Source organism: Rattus norvegicus, chromosome 17 (assembly GCF_036323735.1).
Source record: "Rattus norvegicus strain BN/NHsdMcwi chromosome 17, GRCr8, whole genome shotgun sequence".
Lineage (NCBI taxonomy): Eukaryota > Metazoa > Chordata > Mammalia > Rodentia > Muridae > Rattus > Rattus norvegicus.
In genome coordinates, this window is record NC_086035.1 from 56834362 (window position 1) to 56855972 (window position 21611).

Here is a 21611-nt window from a genome sequence, read left to right on the forward strand (position 1 = left end):
CTTTTATATGTTGAGGCATCTTTTGGGTATATGCCCAAGAGAGGTATAGCTGGATCCTCAGGCAGTTCAATGTCCAATTTTCTGAGGAACCTCCAGACTGATTTCCAGAATGGTTTTACCAGTCTGCAATCCCACCAACAATGGAGGAGTGTTCCTCTTTCTCCACATCCTCGCCAGCATCTGCTGTCACCTGAGTTTTTGATCTTAGCCAATCGCACTGGTGTGAGGTGAAATCTCAGGGTTGTTTTGATTTGCATTTCCCTTATGACTAAAGATGTTGAACATTTCTTTAGGTGTTTCTCAGCCATTCGGCATTCCTCAGCTGTGAATTCTTTGTTTAGCTCTGAACCCCATTTTTTAATAGGGTTATTTGTTTCCCTGCGGTCTAACTTCTTGAGTTCTTTGTATATTTTGGATATAAGGCCTCTATCTGTTGTAGGATTGGTAAAGATCTTTTCCCAATCTGTTGGTTGCCGTTTTGTCCTAACCACAGTGTCCTTTGCCTTACAGAAGCTTTGCAGTTTTATGAGATCCCATTTGTCGATTCTTGATCTTAGAGCATAAGCCATTGGTGTTTTGTTCAAGAAATTTTTTCCAGTGCCCATGTGTTCCAGATGCTTCCCTAGTTTTTCTTCTATTAGTTTGAGTGTGTCTGGTTTGATGTGGAGGTCCTTGATCCACTTGGACTTAAGCTTTGTACAGGGTGATAAGCATGGATCGATCTGCATTCTTCTACATGTTGCCCTCCAGTTGAACCAGCACCATTTGCTGAAAATGCTATCTTTTTTCCATTGGATGGTTTTGGCTCCTTTGTCAAAAATCAAGTGACCATAGGTGTGTGGGTTCATTTCTGAGTCTTCAATTCTATTCCATTGGTCTATCTGTCTGTCTCTGTACCAATACCATGCAGTTTTTATCACTATTGCTCTGTAATACTGCTTGAGTTCAGGGACAGTGATTCCCCCTGAAGTCCTTTTATTGTTGAGGATAGCTTTAGCTATCCTGGGTTTTTTGTTATTCCAGATGAATTTGCAAATTGTTCTGTCTAACTCTTTGAAGAATTGGATTGGTATTTTGATGGGGATTGCATTGAATCTGTAGATTGCTTTTGGTAAAATGGCCATTTTTACTATATTAATCCTGCCAATCCATGAGCATGGGAGATCTTTCCATCTTCTGAGGTCTTCTTCAATTTCTTTCCTCAGTGTCTTGAAGTTCTTATTGTACAGATCTTTTACTTGCTTGGTTAAAGTCACGCCGAGGTACTTTATATTATTTGGGTCTATTATGAAGGGTGTCGTTTCCCTAATTTCTTTCTCGGCTTGTTTCTCTTTTGTGTAGAGGAAGGCAACTGATTTATTTGAGTTAATTTTATACCCAGCCACTTTGCTGAAGTTGTTTATCAGCTTTAGTAGTTCTCTGGTGGAACTTTTGGGATCACTTAAATATACTATCATGTCATCTGCAAATAGTGATATTTTGACCTCTTCTTTTCCGATCTGTATCCCTTTGATCTCCTTTTGTTGTCTGATTGCTCTGGCTAGAACTTCAAGAACTATATTGAATAAGTAGGGAGAGAGTGGGCAGCCTTGTCTAGTCCCTGATTTTAGTGGGATTGCTTCAAGTTTCTCTCCATTTAGTTTAATGTTAGCAACTGGTTGGCTGTATATGGCTTTTACTATGTTTAGGTATGGGCCTTGAATTCCTATTCTTTCCAGGACTTTTATCATGAAGGGGTGTTGAATTTTGTCAAATGCTTTCTCAGCATCTAATGAAATGATCATGTGGTTCTGTTCTTTCAGTTTGTTTATATAATGGATCACGTTGATGGTTTTCCGTATATTAAACCATCCCTGCATGCCTGGGATGAAGCCTACTTGATCATGGTGGATTATTGTTTTGATGTGCTCTTGAATTCGGTTTGCCAGAATTTTATTGAGTATTTTTGCGTCGATATTCATAAGGGAAATTGGTCTGAAGTTCTCTTTCTTTGTTGTGTCTTTGTGTGGTTTAGGTATAAGAGTAATTGTGGCTTCGTAGCAGGAATTCGGTAGGGCTCCATCTGTTTCAATTTTGTGGAATAGTTTGGATAATATTGGTATGAGGTCTTCTATGAAGGTTTGATAGAATTCTGCACTAAACCCGTCTGGACCTGGGCTCTTTTTGGTTGGGAGACCTTTAATGACTGCTTCTATTTCCTTAGGAGTTATGGGGTTGTTTAACTGGTTTATCTGTTCCTGATTTAACTTCGATACCTGGTATCTGTCTAGGAAATTGTCCATTTCCTGAAGATTTTCAAATTTTGTTGAATATAGGTTTTTATAGTAAGATCTGATGATTTTTTGAATTTCCTCCGAATCTGTAGCTATGTCTCCCTTTTCATTTCTGATTTTGTTAATTTGGACACACTCTCTGTGTCCTCTCGTTAGTCTGGCTAAGGGTTTATCTATCTTGTTGATTTTCTCAAAGAACCAACTTTTGGTTCTGTTGATTCTTTCTATGGTCCTTTTTGTTTCTACTTGGTTGATTTCAGCTCTGAGTTTGATTATTTCCTGCCTTCTACTCCTCCTGGGTGTATTTGCTTCTTTTTGTTCTAGAGCTTTTAGGTGTGCTGTCAAGCTGCTGACATATGCTCTTTCCTGTTTCTTTCTGCAGGCACTCAGCGCTATGAGTTTTCCTCTTAGCACAGCTTTCATTGTGTCCCATAAGTTTGAGTATGTTGTATCTTCATTTTCATTAAATTCTAAAAAGTTTTTAATTTCTTTCTTTATTTCTTCCTTGACCAGGTTATCATTGAGTAGAGCATTGTTCAATTTCCACGTATATGTGGGCATTCTTCCCTTATTGTTATTGAAGACCAGTTTTAGGCCGTGGTGGTCCGATAGCACGCATGGGATTATTTCTATCTTCCTATACCTGTTGAGGCCCGTTTTTTGACCAATTATATGGTCAATTTTGGAGAAAGTACCATGAGGAGCTGAGAAGAAGGTATATCCTTTTGCTTTAGGATAGAATGTTCTATAAATATCCGTTAAGTCCATTTGGCTCATGACTTCTCTTAGTCTGTCGACATCACTGTTTAATTTCTGTTTCCATGATCTGTCCATTGATGAGAGTGGGGTGTTGAAGTCTCCCACTATTATTGTGTGAGGTGCAATGTGTGTTTTGAGCTTTAGTAAGGTTTCTTTTACGTATGTAGGTGCCCTTGTATTTGGGGCATAGATATTTAGGATTGAGAGTTCATCTTGGTTGATTTTTCCTTTGATGAATATGAAGTGTCCTTCCTTATCTTTTTTGATGACTTTTAATTGAAAATTGATTTTATTTGATATTAGAATGGCTACTCCAGCTTGCTTCTTCTGGCCATTTGCTTGGAAAGTTGTTTTCCAGCCTTTCACTCTGAGGTAGTGTCTGTCTTTGTCTCTGAGGTGTGTTTCCTGTAGGCAGCAGAATGCAGGGTCCTCGTTGCGTATCCAGTTTGTTAATCTATGTCTTTTTATTGGGGAGTTGAGGCCATTGATATTGAGAGATATTAAGGAATAGTGATTATTGCTTCCTGTTATATTCATATTTGGATGTGAGGTTATGTTTGTGTGCTTTCATTCTCTTTGTTTTGTTGCCAAGACGATTAGTTTCTTGCTTCTTCTAGGGTATAGCTTGCCTCCTTATGTTGGGCTTTACCATTTATTATCCTTTGTAGTGCTGGATTTGTAGAAAGATATTGTGTAAATTTGGTTTTGTCATGGAATATCTTGGTTTCTCCATCAATGTTAATTGAGAGTTTTGCTGGATACAGTAACCTGGGCTGGCATTTGTGTTCTCTTAGGGTCTGTATAACATCAGTCCAGGATCTTCTGGCCTTCATAGTTTCTGGTGAGAAGTCTGGTGTGATTCTGATAGGTCTCCCTTTATATGTTACTTGACCTTTTTCCCTTACTGCTTTTAATAATCTTTCTTTATTTTGTGCGTTTGGTGTTTTGACAATTATGTGACGGGAGGTGTTTCTTTTCTGGTCCAATCTATTTGGAGTTCTGTAGGCTTCTTGTATGTCTATGGGTATCTCTTTTTTTAGGTTAGGGAAGTTTTCTTCTATGATTTTGTTGAAGATATTTACTGGTCCTTTGAGCTGGGAGTCTTCACTCTCTTCTATACCTATTATCCTTAGGTTTGATCTTCTCATTGAGTCCTGGATTTCCTGTATGTTTTGGACCAGTAGCTTTTTCCGCTTTACATTATCTTTGACAGTTGAGTCAATGATTTCTATGGAATCTTCTGCTCCTGAGATTCTCTCTTCCATCTCTTGTATTCTGTTGGTGAAGCTTGTATCTACAGCTCCTTGTCTCTTCTTTTGGTTTTCTATATCCAGGGTTGTTTCCATGTGTTCTTTCTTGATTGCTTCTATTTCCATTTTTAATTCCTTCAACTGTTTGATTGTGTTTTCCTGGAATTCTTTCAGGAATTTTTGTGACTCCTCTCTATGGGCTTCTACTTGTTTATTTATGATTTCCTGGAATTCTTTCAGGGATTTTTGTGACTCCTCTCTATGGGCTTCTACTTGTTTAATTATGTTTTCCTGGAATTCTTTCAGGCATTTTTGTGATTCCTCTCTGTAGGCTTCTACTTGTTCTCTAAGGGAGTTCTTCACGTCTTTCTTGAAGTCCTCCAGCATCATGATCAAATATGATTTTGAAACTAGATCTTGCTTTTCTGGTGTGTTTGGATATTCCATGTTTGTTTTGGTGGGAGAATTGGGCTCCGATGATGGCATGTAGTCTTGGTTTCTGTTCCTTGGGTTCCTGCGCTTGCCTCTCGCCATCAGATTATCTCTAGTGTTACTTTGTTCTGCTATTTCTGACAGTGGCTAGACTGTCCTATAAGCCTGTGTGTCAGGAGTGCTGTAGACCTGTTTTTCTCTCTTTCAGTCAGTTATGGGGACAGAGTGTTCTGCTTTCGGGCGTGTAGTTTTTCCTCTCTACAGGTCTTCAGCTGTTCCTGTGGGCCTGTGTCTTGAGTTCACCAGGCAGCTTTCTTGCAGCAGAAAATTTGGTCTTACCTGTGGTCCCGAGGCTCAGGTTCGCTCGTGGGGTGCTGCCCAGGGGCTCTCTGCAGCGGCAGCAACCAGGAAGACCTGTGCCGCCCCTTCTGGGAGCTTCAGTGCACCAGGGTTCCAGATGGTCTTTGGCTTTTTCCTCTGGCGTCCGAGATGTGTGTGCAGGGAGCAGTCTCTTCTGGTTTCCCAGGCTTGTCTGCCTCTCTGAAGGTTTAGCTCTCCCTCCCACGGGATTTGGGTGCAGAGAACTGTTTATCTGGTCTGTTTCCTTCAGGGTCCGGCGGTGTCTCTGGCAGGGGTCCTGCCGCTCCTGGGCCCTCCCCCACGGGAGCCCAGAGGCCTTATACAGTTTCCTCTTTGGCCAGGGATGTGGGCAGGGGTGGGCAGTGTTGGTGGTCTCCTCTGCCCTGCAGCCTCAGGAGTGCCCACCTGACCAGGCGGTTGGGTCTCTCTCTCACCGGGTCTGATGTTAGAGATATTAAGTAATAGTGTTTTCCTGTTATTTTTGTTGTTGGAAGTGGAATTATGTTTGTGTGGCTATCTTCTTTTGGGTTTGTTGAAAGAAAAATTAATTGTCTGCTTGTTCTAGGGTGTAGTTTTCCTCCTTGTGTTGGAGTTTCCCATGTATCATAATTTGTAGGGCTGCATTTGTGGAAAGATATTTTGTAAATTTGGTTTTGTCATGGAATATCTTGGTTTCTATCTGTGGCAATTGAGAGTTCTGCTGGATATAGTAACCTGGGCTGGCATTTGTGTTCTCTTAGGGTCTGTATGACATCTGCCCAGGATCTTCTGGTGAGAAGTCTGGTGTATTCTGATAGGTCTGCCTTTATATGTTACTTGACCTTTTCCCTTACTGCTTTTAATATTCTCTCTTTGTTTTGTGCATTTGGTCTTTTGATTATTTTTTGATAGGAGGAATTTTTTTCCTGGTCCAATCTATTTGGAATTCTACAGGCTTCTTGTATGTTCGTGGGCATCTATCTTTCATTAGGTTAGGGAGGTTTTCTTCTATAATTTTGTTGAAGATATTTACTGGCCCTTCATGTTGGGAATCTTTGCTGTCTTTTATACCTTTTATCCTTAGGTTTCATCTTCTCATTGTGTCCTGGATTTCCTGGATGTTTTGGGTTAGGAGCTTTTTGCTTTTTGCGTTTTCTTTGACTGTTGTGTCAATGTTTTCTATGGTATCCTCTGCCCCTGAGATTCTCTTTTATATCTCTTGTATTGTGTTGGTGATGCTTGTATCTATGACTTCTGATCTCTTCCTTAGGTTTCTTATCTCCAGAGTTGATTCCCTTTGTGCTCTCTTTATTGTTTCTATTTCCATTTTTAAGTCCTGGACGGTTTTGTTCAACTCCTTCACCTGTTTGGTTGTTTTGCTGTAACTATTTCAGGGATTTTTGTGTTTCCTCTTTAAGGGCTTCTACTTGTTTACCTGTGTTCTCCTGTATTTCTTTAAGGGAGTTATTTATGTCCTTCTTAAAGTCCTCTATCATCATCATGAGCTGTGATTTTAAATCCAAGTCTTGCTTTTCTTGTGTGTTGGGATATCCAGGACTTGCTGTGGTGGGAGAACTGGGTTCTGATGATGCCAAGTGGGCTTGGTTTCTGTTGCTTAGGTTCTTATGCTTACCTCTCACCATCTGGTTATCTCTGATGTTAGTTGGTCTTGCTGCCTCTTACAGGAGCTTGTCCCTCCTGTGGGCTTGTGGGCCTCTGATCTGAGAAGTGAGAGCACTCTTGGGAGACCAGCTCCCTTTAGGCAAGTTTGGGGTCTGGAGGGCTGTGGGACATCCTTAGCTCTGGGCAAAGATGGAGACCAGAAGACTGTAGTGCATTTTCTTAATTAGTGATTGATGTGGGAGGGCCCAAGAAGCAGCCTGGGATGTATAAGAAAGCAGGCTGGGCAAGTCCATAAGCAGCAGTCCTCCCAGGACTTAGCATCTCTGTTCTCCTGTGAGTTAGTACCCTGGATTCCCTCAGTGATGGACTTAGAATCTGTAAGGAGAAACAAATGCTTTTCTCTCTGTGTAACTTTTAGTCATAGTGTTTTTATCATAACAGCAATAAAAACCCCAGTTAAGACAGTTGTCTATTAATGTTAAATGCAGTTGAACTTGACCATATTTTCCCTTCTAGGATACTTTATATGGTACCTTACAAACCATAAAAGTGCCCATAAAGAGCCTTATTTTAGTCTGACATTTGAGTTCCACTTAGTAACTCTGTGGGTTTGGTTGGCTCTTTCATCGTCAAGAACCATGTTTTATTCACAGATAAAGTCATTTCTAGGTAAGTGGTGGTTTGTACATGCTCTGCCCAGGGAGTGGCACTATCAGCAGGTGTGACCTTGTTGGAGTAGGTGTCTCACTGTGGGGGTGGGCTATAAGACCCTCACCCTAGCTGCCTAGAAGTCAGACTTCCACTAGTAGCCTTCAGATGAAGATACAGAACTCTCACCTCCTGCTGCGCCATGCCTGCCTGGAGGCTGCCATGTTCCTACCTTGATGATGCTGGACTGAACCTCTGAACCTGTCAGCCAGCCCTTATTAAATGTTGTCCTTATAAGACTCGCCTTGGTCCTGGTGTCTGTTCACAGCAGTAAAACCTAAAACAGTAAGATATATGTTTATCTATTGTAATCTAAAATGGAATCTAAAATCTAAAAATTTGTATATTTGAGTCACTTCCTTTGTATTGAGTTAATTTTTATTAAATAAATCTTTTCCCTTTAGTATCTCAGTTTGCCAATAAATAACTATGTTGGTTTTTTTCCCTTAAAATATAATATGAAAGTTTTCTGGCAGGTATTTTAATTAGCAAACTGGAAACATTTTTAATCAAAGCCAAAAAGTAATGTTTGAACATATAAAACATCAAATGTCTAACATAAACTTTATAAATAGTAAAATGCTTAATAGAAGAAATTGCTCAGTGCCACTAAGAATGATTAAAAACATTAACTACATGAGAAAAGTATTCTTTGAGCCAATGAAGCAAATTTATTACAGGATTCCCCCCTTTTTTTTAATGAAAACATACTAAAATTTTTTAAGCACATAGATTCGAATTATTTTTGTTATTTTTGGTTGGTTTTTTGTTTGTTTGTTTTGTACTGCCTAGTGTATTACAGTTTTGTGTTCCATTGAACTCACTTTCTCAAGACTCCGAGTATTTATCAGTATAAATCAAAGCCGAGGGCCCACTTTTGGCCTTCAGCATGTTCTGGTTCCACATGTTCCTTCCATTGCCAGGGAACTGCCTGGAGATCATGCAGCTGGCACCCACTCAGGGCAGTGTGACTGTCACCAACTAGAGCAGTGTCCCTGAATTTCACTTGCTCTCTCACCCCTCCTTGTCAGACCTTGGAACACACAGCTCCGTGATGCCGCAGCAAGCGATACCCGATACCAGAAGGAAACAGGACGAGGAAGGCACTTGGCCCTCTTGATTTCCAGGCTGCCTGATAGCTGCCACAGTTCATTACCCAGGAAAATTGCTTGAACTCTGGGAAAATGGGTGCTGGAGGTGAGGGAAAATTAGTTCACCACCAACACAGTTCACCTGGCAATGCAGCCATCTGGATCTAACTAGAGAATGATTGCAGCCATGTTCTTGAAGCTGAAAGCTGCTTCGTACTGGAAGCTGGGGTCTCGGTCTGTCTGGGTCTAAGCTGAGGAGGTTGAGGGAAGCAGAGAAGGACCCTCTCCCACTGCCCCTCCCACTGCTCTGCATTTCCACAGCACCAGATCCTTCTTTAATTCTGTTGTTTTTGGGAAACTCACAGACACACCCAGAATGAGATGCCAAAGCACAAATAATGTAGAAATATTGGGATAGAAATGGGAACAAGAAATGCTTTATTGAGTAACTGGCTCTGTATTTGTGTCCATACCTGTTCTCATGCTTACAAACTTTAGGCCTGATGTGTAGCTTAGTGGGGGCAGGGAGGGAGCACTAACTTGGCATGATAAGGCCCTGGTTGAATCCCACAGCATCCCCACATTTTTTGAATGAGCACTCTCATTTCACTCTTGTCTACTTGGAAAGTTTCAGACACACACCACACACCCCTGCTATGATGACTCCTTGCTTCCCTGTCCCTCTGACTCTCCTCATCTCCCCTCTATTCTGCTCTCTCATCACTTGCCCAAGTTTTGAACATTGTCTGTTGTTTGATACCTGGCTCCCAGAGTGCATTATAAATACTATTTGGATAATCTCTCCTGTTATAATCAGGATGTATCTGCCTATGATTTTTTTAAACAGATATACCATAGTCTCCTCACTACGGTGGGTGTAGGAACAGAGGCCCGACTGGAGGGTGATGTAGAAGGTATTCACAGAGCCTGCTAATGCATAATAACCCAACATCACATACAAGGATGTGCCAAAGCATCAAAGGGTCCTTTCCAGGTGAGTTGCCCATCACACATGGCTTCCCAGTACATGTCAGCAGCAAGCACACTGCATACATACGTTACATCCCAGAGTTCTGTGAACCAAAGAAAGATTGGTTTTACTTCTATAGACAAAATAAACATCATTAACATGGCCAGACAAGGCAAAAAACAACGAGAATGGCAGCTCACCATTGATAGTGGACTGTCCAAAACCACTCTATTCTCTGTTAGAGTATAGTAACCTGGACTAGAAAGAGACTTCTGTTATCATAAATGTTAGTACTCATGACAGAGTATCTTTGGAATTGTGGAGATGCAAAGTATCACAAACAGGTGTTTCAGACTACACGTTTCTACCAGAGAGAACTGAAAGTGGGAGAGAAGCCAATATTATTGACAACGAGGTTTGAAAGCATAATCAAAAGATTCTCCTGACCCATGGGAAATGCTGCTATTCAGGGGTAAGATATCCAAATAGACCTGGAATCCAAGCACCTACAGAGGCTGGGGCAGGAGGATCATGGATTAAGAATATCCTGGGATATATAGTAAAACATCCTTATATTATAGATGCAGCCATGTGGAATAACTACTGGTTCCCTTTCTACCATAATAAATGACCAACCCCATACATGTAATTACTTAGTAGAACTCATAGGAAGTTACTGCCTCAAGGTGGACATTGAGTTGAATACTGAGCTAAGAAGTGAGAGAAGCATGGATTAATGAAGGGAACTTGTTTTAAAAAAAGATACTGCAGATGAGGGCATCCTGGAAAGGACTTTAACCACCAGAACAAACACCCTCAGATGTATCACCAAATCATGACTAGTCAGAAGAGCACAGAGAAGGAAGAAATCTCAGACACCCACCCAAAGATAATATAGGGTAAAAGCAAAATTGCATTATAAAAGCACTGAATCTAAAAATCAAGATTGGTTTCTGTAAGAATAAATAGGTATTTACACACACACACACACACACACACACACACAGAGAGAGAGAGAGAGAGAGAGAGAGAGAGAGAGAGAGAGAGAGGAGAGAGAGAGAGAGAGGAGAGAGAGAGAGAAAGAGAGAAAGCAATGATCAAGAGTGTTAAAAAGAAATGCCATGACACAGTATCTGAGAAAATGGTAATCATGATAAACATGTAAGGATCGGATAACTATGGATTGTGGGGGCACTTACTGGAAAACAGTTAAGAACAGGTGTGATTAATGCACCTTTCCCTGTAAAGTACCTTTAAGCACTAATCAGGTTGGCTGGAGAGCTGGATCCAGGCTCAGAGCACTGATTGCTCTCCAGAGGCCCTGAGCTTGAATCCCAGCATCTACATTATGCTCATAACTGACCATAGCTTCTGTTCCCTCTTCTGGCTTCCAGTGCACCAGGCATGTATGTGATACACAGACACACATGCAGGCAAAACACTCATGCACATAAGATAATACAATAATTTAAACAATGGAAGTTAGTGAAGCACTGGGGAGATCAGACATTCTGACCATAGGTGTATTAGATCTTCATCTAAAATAAAAATACATCAAAATGGAAGAAGGACCCATCTACCTGACCTGGAAATATAAAATTATCATAAGGAAAAATAGAAGAAGAACTCCCAGGCACAGATCAGGAAATGGGTGTTTTCATGTGACTCCCCCCAAACATAGGAAACAAAAACAAATAAATAAATGGGACCACACCAAAGCAAGAACCCAGCGGAGAGAGTGGTCGGCAGTGTGAAGAGACAGCCCGAGGTTTGGCAGGTGTAGGAAAGGTGTGAACTGCTCCAAATACACATGGAGCAACTCAGTAGCAGGATGGCATGGAGCCTCATTCCCACAGACGATGGTCTGAATCTCCAAAGGAGTTACAGATGGCCAACGAGTATGTGAAAGTACTCAACACCACCAACTACTAGGGGAACACAAAGGCTTCACTCCTGCTAGGATGGCTGTTATCAAAAGATGAAGGATACCAAGGAGAGAGCCCTGGCATAACTGGTGGCCATTCTTGAAAGCAGTACAATTGCTGCTGAAAAAATATCAAATATACAAGCACCACTACTCTGGGTATATATTTTAAGGAAACGGGTAGTGTGCTGTTGTGTGTTTATTCCAGCACTATTCACAATAGCCAAGGCATACAAGCAGTCTAAGCGTCCATAGGCTGGCGAATGGATAAAGGAAGATCACTACATAAACCCATGGAAATACTATTCAGCCTCCAAGAAGGAGACCCCTGCCACTCACAACAGTGTGGACCTGGAGCACACTTTGTTAAATGATGTCAACCAAGAGAAACACCATGTGTTCTCACTGATATGTGGAATCCAAAAACACCACACTTGAAGAGAAGACTCTGAGAACAGAATGGTGGTTTCCAGGAACTGGAATGTAGGGGCTGGGCAGAGGTTGGCCAAAACCCCAGCATTAAGTTAGGAGGATCAAGGAGAGGAGCGGGATTGTATGCCATGGTGACTATAGCTCATAGCGACGCGTGTATACTTGATACCTGTGGAGGGTTGTAAGCATATGAGGGAGCACATTAATTGGCTTGATTAGTCAGCTCACTATGTGTGCCCAAATCAAGACAGCTTGCTGTCATTGCAATTAAAGTATAGAAAATCACTAACCAATAAGGATACAACAGAATGCATTACAGCAGATTCCACCACTTACAGGACTCCATGCACAGGAAGGAATCATTGTTCTCTTCATGGAAGGAGAGGGTGGGAGGCCTTTGCAGAAAATCTACATATGATAAAAATCAAGCCAGAGTAAGCCAATGAATGATGTTAAAGCACTATTCAGCGAAGTGTAGTTTGGATCTGAGGGAGAAATTTGATCACTATAAAGAGGATTACTGCAAAGCAAGTATTCATTTATTTCACTGGCAAATGCTTCTTGCTCTGCTCCCATGAGCCTGGTCAAGGGACCTGACAGATAAATGTCCCCGTGCAGCAGAACCAAACGTGGAGCACAGAGACAAGTGGCAAGCAGTAAGGGGCAAATGAGCAATGCTAGAAGATTAGACACCACAGAAGAGAGACACGAAGTGATGGGGACTTGGGACTCCCTCTTAGAAATCACAGAACGTGCAAGCCCAGGGCCCGGGGAACGTTCTAAGGACGGTGCAGGCATGTGGAGAGGACGCTTGAGGAGCCAGGTGTGGAAGCTGCCCAGTGAACAGACGGTTGCTTCAGCCTCAAGAGGTTCTGCTAGGGTCAAAGCAAGGCTTTGCAGAAGGAAGGAAGGTGTAGGATAAATGCCAATTAGTCTGCGTTTAGGGACATGCATGTTTTCATGAATTCTGTAATAAACAAACTGTGATGTTGTCCACTGATTGAATCCTTTTTTTTTTTTTTTTTTTTTTTTTGTTTTGTTTCACTGATTGAATCCTTAACACCTGTTCACATTTACTCACTTTAGCTTTGCTTACCACGTTGGCAGATACTAATTCACTGCTGTTTGAAAAGTGAAATCATTGAACATATGTGCAACTTTAGTTCTGAAATGTTTGCATTTCCCCCCATCAGATTTAATGAAAATATAATTGTCTGTGTTTGTATGCTTAAGGAAATGGGGATAATTTATTTAACCACCATGGATGAATATGTATGTGCATCTATTTTGTCAGAGAAAGAACACGAGGGAGAAGGCTAGAGACCTGCAGTTCCACTGAGCTCTCTGCCTTGGCCCTTAGTTGCATCCAGCTATGTTGGTGCTGTAAATGACCACCTGGGGTCATTGTTATTACCACTTGTTCAGAACTGTGTGGGAACTCATGCCTCCTTAAAGGGCTTTAGAGTGAGGAAGCTAACCTGTTGTTAAAAAACTGCAGTACAACAGTTTAAAGGGCATTGTGTTCTTTGCTCATTAGGATCGCACTTGATCTCAATAACAGTACAATGACTAGAATATCCCTTGGAAACTGAGGGATTTTGGGGTTACTTAACCAAGCTGTCCAACCTAGGGCGGTCAGGGTTGGAGACACAGTGTGCTTGTTGGGTTGAGGTGAATGCAACCTTGGCCTTAACAGACCTCTAAACTATTTCCCCCAAAGCGATTTGGGTTAGTTGGTTAGTTATGGAAGGGAGAAGTGTGTAACACGGATGACCAAATGCAGTCATTTGTCTGGGTGAGAACTTGTCCTTTAATGGCTGAGTGTCCTTTCTTGTTTCTTTCTCCTGATCTCTGAAGTTAAGAGCGGCCCAGTAGAACATGGCAAGTCATATCTCAAGGTTATCGATAAGGAAGTAGATATTAGCTTAGAGGGACATCTGCCTAGCTCTAGAGCTTTAAAGGCACATTATAAATATAAAGGTTGTGTGTCTTTTATCTCGGAACTGAATGATCACAGGTGGGCTTAGAGATGATCCTCCATTCCCCATGAAATGCACCCTCTAAACCTAGAGGACCTCACACTGCTTGGCGACTCTGACTCTTGAGCAACTCCTTGCCAGTCTCTCTTGTTGACCTCCCTGAACCACACACCAGAGTGCTGGGGCTGTGTCCTCACCTCCATCCTCTGTCTCTGTTTTGTTATTCTGATTCTCATCTTCATACCAGAGACTTTGACATCTGCCCACCAATGAATTACTTCCAAGTTCTTTTTTTTTTTTTTTATTAACTTGAGTATTTCTTTTCTTTTTTTTTTTTTTTTTTTTTTTTTTTTTTTTTTTTTTTTTATTAACTTGAGTATTTTTTATATACATTTCGAGTGTTATTCCCTTTCCCGGTTTCCGGGCAAACATCCCCCTCCCCCCTCCCCTTCCTTATGGGTGTTCCCCTCCCAACCCTCCCCCCATTGCCGCCCTCCCCCATAGACTAGTTCACTGGGGGTTCAGTCTTAGCAGGACCCAGGGCTTCCCCTTCCACTGGTGCTCTTACTAGGATATTCATTGCTACCTATGGGGTCAGAGTCCAGGGTCAGTCCATGTATAGTCTTTAGGTAGTGGCTTAGTCCCTGGAAGCTCTGGTTGCTTGGCATTGTTGTACTTTTGGGGTCTCGAGCCCCTTCAAGCTCTTGTTCTTAAGATGGCCTTTAGCACGTGTGATGGCCCCGCCTACGATGCTATCTATGCTCTCTGTCTCCCCGCCCTTCACTCACTCGGAGCTGCACCAGCCCTGCGCTGTTCTTGAAATGCCAGACACATTCCTACCTTGGCACAGAGGCCCACTTCTAAATTCAGATTGGAATGCTCTCATAAAAATGTGGTATCTTGATCAATACTAATTTTTAAATGCTCTTATTAAAGGAATTCATAATGTAATACTTCATTTTCCTGGACTATTTTCTAAAATGTAATGGAAACAATTATGAGATGAAAAAGAAAATGACATAATTGAGCTCCATGTTGTACAGAATACTTAATGATGTGATTCAGCCACAGTGTGCTAACAGATAGTCACTCAGTGCATGTTCAGTACGACGAACATCTACCTCAGCACCGTACGGGGTGTTAGCAAGTCAAAGTAAAACATACATGAGCTGTATACCCAGGGTGTGTGTGCATGTGTATGTATGCATGCAAGAAAAGCCAAAGGTGGCCCACATGATTTGCATAAAAGACTAGTATACCTGTGTCCTTTATACCTATGTCTAAGAGGAGATAAAACATAATGGTTGGTAAATGAATCTTGGAATATAGTCTTATTTAGTTTCATATATCAGTGAATTTAAACATTACAAAGTAAAATAAATAATAAATAATATATAATATAATAATATAAATAATAAATAAATAAATAAGGGTGACTGGGAAATGGCTCAGTAGGAGCACTGGCTCCGCAATCATGAGGAGCTGAGTTCAAATCCTAGTATTTATGTGAAAGCCAGGTGAGGCTGAATGTGCACTAAGCCAGCACTGAGAGCAGAGTGGAGACAGGCAATCCCAGGAGGCTGCTTGTCAGCCAGCCTAGCCCAGATAGTGAACTGGCAGCTCTATGGGAGACCCTGTCTCAAGGCAATGAGGCAGAGAGTGATGGGGATATCTGATGTCCTGCTCTCAACTCTCTGTGGGCACATATGGGGGTGTGCACCACATACTCACACACAGACACAACACACACTCATCTTTAAAGATTATATCAACAGGCATAGAACCAACATTTGATAAAAAAGTTTCTGCTTGGGAATAGAGAGGCAAAGATTAAAACAGAGACAGAAGGAACACCCATTCAGAGCCTGCCCCACATGTGGCCCATACATATACAGCCATCCAATTAGACAAGATGGTTGAAGCAAAGAAGTGCAGGCCGACAGGAGCCGGATGTAGATCGCTCCTGAGAGACACAGCCAGAATACAGCAAATACAGAGGCAAATGCCAGCAGCAAACCACTGAACTGAGAACAGGACCCCCGTTGAAGGAATCAGAGAAAGAACTGGAAGAGCTTGAAGGGGCTCGAGACCCCATATGTACAACAATGCCAAGCAACCAGAGCTTCCAGGGACTAAGCCACTACCTAAAGACTATACATGGACTTACCCTGGACTCTGACCTCATAGGTAGCAATGAATATCCTAGTAAGAGCACCAGTGGAAGGAGAAGCCCTGGGTCCTGCTAAGACTGAACCCCCAGTGAACTAGATTGTTGGGGGGAGGGCGGCAATGGGGGGAGGATAGGGAGGGGAACACCCATAAAGAAGGGGAGGGGGAGGGATTAGGGGGATGTTTGCCCGGAAACCGGGAAAGGGAATAAAAAAAAAAAGTTTCTGCTTTCAGTCATGATTTTTAAAAGGGAAACTCTTAAGAAATTAGGAATATAAAGAAGCATTCTGACAAAAGGTACCCATGAAAGAAATCTCAAGCATGTAAGGCTCGTGAAAAGATCCAAATCATATCCCAACCTGAGAGACAAGAAAAGACTTAGGGCATACAAGAATCAGTAAGAAAGAAAGAACTTACCTTTCACAGGCGATGACTGGGACAGAGAATCTAGGCTACTTTCAGATAGACTTTTAGGGTAAATAAGAATGATTACCAACAGTGCTGCCTGTACAAATGTAACAATGCTTTGTACATTAGCAGTAAACATCGCTTAGAAAAATGTATAGAATAGTTTTCCAAAACATCATCTGTCTAGGAAAAAAACATAATAAAAGGTATCAATAATCCATTAGTGATTAACACAGCAGAATTTAAGTATGTATACATTAGAAAAAATACAATTAAAACATAAGTCCTCCCCTAAATTCAGTGATTATAATATAGTAAATGCATCAACAAACCACTAAACATTCCAGCTGCTTTTTATGAGAGATGGGATGAATTTCAAATTTATATAGAAATGCAAACATTCAAGAATAAGGATATTGAAGCAAAGGAGCTTTGATCATCAACTATGATTTGCTATAAAATAAATCAATTAAGAATTGTAATAAGGGGTGGGGGTGGCGTGGAGACTAGAGAGATGGCTCAGCAGTTATGAGCTCTACCCCACAAGCATGAAGACCAGAGTTCAGATTCCAGTGCCACATAACAAACTGGACAAGACTGGTTTGTCAGGTGCCTAGAACCTCAGCCCTGAGTGGGAAGTGGAGGCAGAAGGATTGCTGGGCTTGCTGGTCACCAGCAGTTTATTTAAGACGTTCATGCTTCAGGCTCATCATACAGACCCTGCCTCGAAGAACAAGGCAAAAAACAAGGCAAAGAAGAGTCCCAATGCCACCCCTAGCTCCCTGCCATGTACGGTTACTCATGCGCGCTCATGCAAATAGACCATGCCAATACTCCTCTCTCTCTCTCTCTCCTCTCCCCCCACTCTATCTCACATAAAAGTGGTCAGTGGATCACAAAAGGGAGTTCAAAAACTAACATTCTAACATTTATTGACCCTTAATTTTGACAAGTATCTTTTTAATAGATGATACTGGGTCATATGGTTTAAAGAATATGAAATTTTTTACCATATGCAAAAATTCACTATTAGGAAATCATAATTATTTTACATAAATACAATCCATAAAATATTAAATCGTCTAGTAAATAAAATCCTGTCTTCGGGGCCTGCTTAAATAACAAGCAACAAATGAACAAGCACTTCCAAAGTAGAAAATAGAGCTGGGGAGACGGTTTAGCCCCTGCAAGCCTGGGAAGGCAGAGACAGACAGGTGTCTGAGACTGAGACATGTTAGTCAACCACCCTAGCTCACTCAGCAGCCTCCACATGCTAGTAAGAGAGCTGTCCCAACAGTAAGATGCATGGCTGAGGAACTGACCTGAGACTGGAGTGTAGCTTCCATAAGCACTTACATACCTCACCACACATGCATATATACATACCATAAAAAAGTTTATAAAAACTGCATTAAAATGAAAAGTCTTTGCTACTACTCAAAGGCATCAAACCATGGCGATTCCAGTCTGCCTAACCAAGAAAGAACTGTCAAAATATAGAAACTATTATAGATTGATAAGAAAGAAACAACGATACAGAAAAGTGTTGCAAGACTTGGACAGCCTGAAAATACGTAATGATCAGTGAAGATACAATAAGGTGATGTCATTGTTTTTCAAGAGAATAGAACCTGAAATAAAAGAGACACCAATAGAAACCCACCAGAAAGAACAAGGAGAAGCAGGTTGCCTTGGGGAGAGGGTGGTGTTGAACAAGCACTTCTATATTGATGGTGGCAATTTTAATTGGTACTCACATTTAGGAAATCAGTTCATATTTCCCATGAAAGCTAAACAAGCCTGTACTTTTGAGCCAGGAGCCCCACCCCCAGTGAAATGTATACATGTATATACACTCATACCGAAAGATGCAGTCTTCAATTCAGATGAAGCCAATCCATGATAACAAAAACTCAATCAGTGGTCTCTGGAGAGTGAGAGTTTACACACAGAGAGTAAGAAGTCAGCTAGTGATGCTGTGTTGCTTGAGCTGGATAATGAAGGAGATAGAGCCTCTCAACCACACTTTAAACTATGCAGTTAGGATTTTCTATGGTAATGAATGTCAACTACGTCCTACTTTGGTCTCTGCTTCTGTGATAAATACCATGACCAAAAAGCAGCTTGTGGAGGAAGGGACTTGTTTCCCCTCCCAGCCCACTGTCCCTCAAGGCCAAGAAGCCAGGCCAGGGATTTGGCAGACACTGAAGTTGGAGGAGAGCAGCCTCCTGATTTCTTTCCCCTGGCTTGCTCAACTGCCTGTCTTACATAGCCACACCAGCTAGCTAGGAATGGACTAGGGACCACTATAGGCTACATCTTCCTATATCAGTCAGCTATTAAGAAAATTCCCCCCCCCCACACACACACACAGCCAATCCAATTGAGTCAGCTCCTAGTCAACTTTTCCTTTTCTGAGGTGTGTCTAGGTCTGTATCTAGTTGGTAGAAATTAACCAACACACAGCTTTTACTTACCTCCTGTTACAATACACTACACTTGCTGGAAATGACAGCACTGTATTAACAAAAAGAAAGCGGGATGGCTCAGGGATTAAGAGCATGGCTGCTCTTTCAAGAGACCCAGGTTTAGTTTCCCAGCACCATATTGGACCGCACAAACATCTGTAGCTGCAGTGACGGCAGTTGCAGCGCCCTCTTCTGACCTCTGTAAACACTGGGGATACAAGTGGTGCATAGACATACGTGCAGCCGAAACACCCGAACATGTAAAATAAAAATGTAAAATTAATAATGAATAAAACCACACTGTTGCCCTTAGTAGCCCCTGGACATTCTACTGGATATTTTGAATTCGCTTCCATGGAAACAAAACTTCAGAAGAGTTCTTTTGTCAAGTAAGTGTGTGTGTATGTGTGTGTGTTTTTAATCTTTTAGCAATATATTGGTGGAGATGGTAAAGAAGAAAGAGAAAAGGAATAAAAACATTTTATTTGAAAAAAGAACATAATGAAACAATTCTTGCAAACTAATAACTTTTAAAAATTCTATACGAATGTACCGTCTATGTTCTAGGCATTAGATTATGGCTCCCTTTTCTAATACACCTAACACATGTACTTTTTAATTAAATGAGACCACACTTAGCAAATTACTATGTAATTTACTTTTACACCTAAGATAGATGCTTTCGACCTATTTGTTAGAAAACAAAAAGCTTCCATGTCACTCATTTTATAAGGTAATTGCTAAGATATTCAAATTAAACAATTATAGGTTAGATAGTGTCCCTGCAGCCTCATAGCCCTGCATCTGTATTTTTTCCCCAGAATTTAGCACATTAAAATTTATTTTTGCTCCCATAAACTCTCCGCATATGTGCCAAAGCAGGTATCTCTTTGGTTTGGGGCAGGTTTATTTTTTGCATAATTTGAGACCAAAACTTCGACAGCTTCTTTTCTCAGTGTGGTTGCAGCATGCATACACAGTCATGCATAAATGTCCATACACTCAAGTTCTGCTTTGTTTTTATATAAGTACTTATATAATATGCCAACAGTGAAATTTCATAATTTAACTTTTCTTTACTAAAAGATACTTATGTTGTTTCTAACTTAAATCATACTTTACTTCTGTGACCAGTTATCAAAAATTAGATATCTTAGCACACTAAGGCTGGGACTCCAGTGAGAGAACTCCATTCTCCTTTTATTCCAGCCCAGTCTCTCCAGACCTGCTCTGAGTTCTGCTGTAGCCTGTGTGCAGAAGCCTCTCCTCTCAACCTACCCCCAGCTACTAGGGACTCTTGCCTCTTTGTGCAGACCCAGGATTCCTCTAGTTCTTCTCTACCATCCCTCTCAGACTTCTAGCCCCTCTCTATTCCTTCATGAACCCCTGAACACCTGTAGAAATGTTCTATACCAGGAGTCCCACACCCACCACACTTGTCTAGGTGTCTGTCAAGGAGTTCACAGATACCACACTTGGATAAGACCCAGATATGGTAACAGCAACCAACCAAACAAAACAGTGGAACACCTACCCTACAAAAACAAGCTATCCGCACCAATGATATACCTCCCTAGATACCTAGTCCCAGCACAAAACCACAAATATGAATAATCAAGACAATATGCCTTCTCAAGAAGCCAGGAACCTGGTTGTAATACGTTCTGAGAAAAGTAATTTAGTTGGAAGTTTAAGACAAGTACTTCAAAATAACAAGTATGAATATGTTTAAAGGCTTTAGAGAGAATATGAAGACAATAAAATCATGAACTGTTGAATGAAATTGTGAAAATAGCTAAGACACAAAAGTAGGACTTAACTGTGGAATAAAATCACTAAAGAAAACCCAAACTGAAATAAAACTGGGAATGTAAAACTCAGAATGTTAAACAAAATAACTCAGAGGTAAGCCTCATGAACAGATTAAAAGACACTAAAAGATATGCTGTTACAGCTAAAATCACACATCAATCCTAACACAGTATATGGATGATTTCAATACCCAACTCTTGCCAATAGATAGGTCACTGAGATAGAAAACCTAAACAGAGAAATGCTTTAGTTAAATCATAAATTAATAGACCTAACAGACATCTACAGAATATTTCACCCAATGACTAAAAGACATACTTTTCAGTGATGTTTGGAATTCTTCTCCAAACTATCCACATGTTAACATAAAAACACAACAGATATAAAAATAATAAAATAACACCCTACATCTCAATAGAAACAGCAAAAAGTATAAAACTCCGGAAGCTGAATAACTCCCTGCTGATGGAAAGTGAGTCAAGAGAGAATTCCAGAAGGAGACCCAAAAACTCTAGACTTGAATGAAAATGAAAACACACCATACCCAAACCTATGAGACCCAGGCATTTCTAAAAGGAATGTTCATAGCACTACATACTTACGTAAAAAATGGAGAAACCCCCATATTGATAACTGCACATTTGAAAGCGCTAGGAAAACAAGAAGAAATAATAGCAAAAATAATAGATGGGAATAAATAATCAAATTCAGGGCTGAAATCAATGTAATAGAAACAAAAACTATAATAATCAATGGCTCTTTGAGAAAATCAACAAGATTAACAAGTCATTAGCCAAAATGACCAAAAGATAGAGAAGATCCAAATGAATAAAATTAGAGATGAAACGGGAGAGATGTCAGACATTGAGGAAATTCAAATAATCATAAGGACAAATATGTGTTTTACCAAACTGGAAAACCTAAAAGAAGTGGATTAATTTTTTGCTATCTATGACTCACTAAACTTAAATCAA

At 40.9% G+C, this 21611-nt stretch overlaps 1 protein-coding gene across 2 annotated transcripts in view; it reads left to right on the forward strand.

The window, feature by feature from the left end:
• The window catches only part of LOC120097728 (translation initiation factor IF-2-like), a 78468-nt gene that overhangs the window by 24596 nt on the left and 32261 nt on the right, over positions 1-21611 (forward strand). The window contains exon 3 of one of the 2 annotated variants that reach the window (XR_010059213.1): positions 9323-10563. The exons of the other annotated variant lie outside the window; for it this stretch is intronic. The gene's annotated coding sequence lies outside the window, so the exon portion shown is untranslated. Of the gene's footprint in view, positions 1-9322; positions 10564-21611 lie in introns of those variants that run through there. 2 annotated transcript variants of the gene reach the window in all.